Genomic DNA, 2885 nt, shown 5'->3' with positions numbered 1-2885 from the left:
GTATGAGGTTGGAAATGATCCCAAAATGAGATTTCATGGAGGCTCGAAGAGAGACGGAGACCACAGACACAAACTCATTTATCAGACAAAACATCGTATTCTGAAGAATAGCAGCTCTAAAAGGTGCAATAGGTGTAGGAGTTATGTAAACTGAAGGGAGAATCTGTATGTCTGATATACTGGAATATAGGATGGATTACAAGAGAGAAAAGCTGCAGGAAACACTGGGAACTGCTTATGTAAGCATCTGGCAAAACCTATTTGAAAATGAAACAGCACCAATAGTAACAGAGCTGGAGGTGGCAGGGAGGTTTTTGTACTGAGTTTTATCACTGTGCAAGAGAAGCTGCTACTCTGCTGACAGCAGCAATCTGCAGCTTCATTGCTGCTGATTGTGAAAGTGAAATCCATGCCTGACCCTTTGCCACTGAACTGGGCAGGAACCCTGGACAGGAGGTTGCTGGCATAGTAGATGAGAAGCTTGGGAGCGTGTCCAGGTTTCTGCTGGTACCAGTTCAGGCATGTGCTAAGGCTGGTACTGGCTTCGCAGGTGATAGACACTCTTCCTCCCACAGGGACTGAGAGGGACTCTGGAGACTGAGTCAGCATGACTGGCCCAGAGGAGTCTAGAAATAGCAAGTGAGTTTGTAGTGAATAGGATACAGTACAAGGGAAAGCATTCACACCCTGGGAAACCATTCACAGCCACTGTGGATTTGCTCAGACCCAGAGCAAACTTGTTCTCTTTCTTACCATGAATCTAGACTGTGAGGAGGCAGAGGAGTGGAGCAGTGGAGATCATCCTGCCTGAGCCTGGTGGGCACTGTCTATCCATTCTCCCCTAGTGGAAAATAAAACATTTATAGGCTCTCAGCAGTGCCACCAGGACAAGCCACCCATGTGGGGAGATGCAAATTACATGTGAATATACGACATGCAAATTTACTGCACTCTAGTACCGATGATGCAGTTTGTGATGTGAATCTACATGTGTTACTCTCGTGCCATTATCATATGCTAGAATTTATCCTCATGCTCTTGCAGGATGTACACAGGGCCATGCCCAGTCCTTCCCTGAGCAGTCAGACATATACAGGAACCCCCAGAACATTTATTGTTTTTTTTCTCAGTTCTTGGGTGCAGGTAAAGTACCTGCCATCCATGCAAGCCCCAGGGACTGCTGTCTGTCTGTGAACTTCCAAAGGGAGGAGAGAGAGACGAGGAGGGACCAGGATTGATGAACTGGAAGTTGCAGGCCACAGCATTTACAAGGTGTTGAAGGCTGAACGTGCCTCCGTGCTTTACAGGGATCACGGAGGTAGCACAATCCCATACACTCACTGCCTCTTAACCTACACCCATAGCTCAGTGCCTAGGAAGCCCAATCAGAAGTTACCAGGTTTTTAATTTTGAAGTAAGGGACAGTTATAACTGAGGAGCTATCCTGGGATCCAGAGGCAGCACCAGAGCATGAGGGGAAGGGCTAAGGACTCCCTCAGTTCATTCTCCTACTGAACCAGATGCAAGCTCCTCACCAAAGGAGCGGAGAGTGGCCATGTCTGACCTTCATCAAAGATATGGAGCTCCCTGTCCGTAGCTTCTGGTTCTCTCCATGTCCTAGATACAGCAGCCATGAACTGCCAGGTGATCCTGTTGTTAGGCATAGGAGGCCACGTGGCTCTGGTGTATGCAGCCTCCTGATTTTTTCCTCACCTGTATTTGTAAATGGCAAAGCAAGAAATAATTCCCATGGAGGATTCCCATGACTGTTATGTGTCTGGGCTCCTTGGGAGGAAAGCCCTGAGCTCATACACAGTGCCCACCCCTAGCTGTGCGTCACTAGGCTGTAGTTAGAGAAAGCAAAGGAAGAGCCTCTCACCTCATCCTCATCAATAAATTAAGCGACTGTGGTATTGATGCCTGCACAGTTGGATGGGTAAAAAATTGGCTGATGGGGCACACCCAGAGAGTAGTGGTAGATGGGTTGCACGCAACCTGGTGAGATATGAGCAGTGGGGTACCCCAGGGCTCGGTCCTTGGGCCCGCACTGTTTAACATCCTCATCAGCAACTTGGAAAAGGGGGTGGAAAGCACGCTGTCCAAGTCTGCTGATGACACTAAGATGTGGGGCAAGGTGGACACACTTGAAGGGAGAGAGAGGCTGCAAATAGATTTAGGCAGACTACAAAAGTGGGCAGATGAGAACAGGATGGGGTTCAACATAGACAAGTGCAGGGTGCTGCACCTTGGGAGAAGGAATCCACAGCATACGTACAGGCTAGGGAGCTCCCTTCTTGAAAGCACAGAGGTGGAAAGGGAACTTGGAGTTATTATTGACTCCAAGATGAACATGAGCCGCCAGTGCCAGATCTCAGCCAGCAAGACCAGCCATACCTTCTCATGCATCCAAAGATGCATCGGTGGCGGGTGCAGAAATCCCACCTCAGGAACACAGCTGGGTATTTGTATCCCTCCGCTGTTTCCATCACATGAGGCGGGCCAGTAGGGGGCGCTCCTGCATTGAGCCACCCACCTCCCTGCGCCCGACCACCTTCCAGGCTCCGAATGCCCCCCTAGGGGCGCCTTATGTCCGGCCGACCCCTCTCCCGGAGCACACTCGCTAGTCTGGGGGTAACGTGCCACCACCACCCCAAGAATGGACTGTCTCGCGGCCCTGTGTCCTTGGGGTAACACAGGCCTAAAGTCCCACGGGTACTCAACCCAGTACAGGCACTTGGGGTACTTCCCCAAGTCCGGGGGCAAAAAGGTATAGTCTCCCTTAGTCCACAGACCTAAGGGGTCTCTTAGGCATAATTTAGACCCACCCCTCAATAAGTCTCCCACACCAGTCAAAAAGGAGAACTTTATTGATTACAGGGGGTAGG

This window comes from Gavialis gangeticus, unplaced genomic scaffold (genome assembly GCF_001723915.1).
Source record: "Gavialis gangeticus isolate Ggan-Ray unplaced genomic scaffold, GavGan_comp1, whole genome shotgun sequence".
Lineage (NCBI taxonomy): Eukaryota > Metazoa > Chordata > Crocodylia > Gavialidae > Gavialis > Gavialis gangeticus.
Note: the sequence above shows the minus strand (reverse complement) of the source record.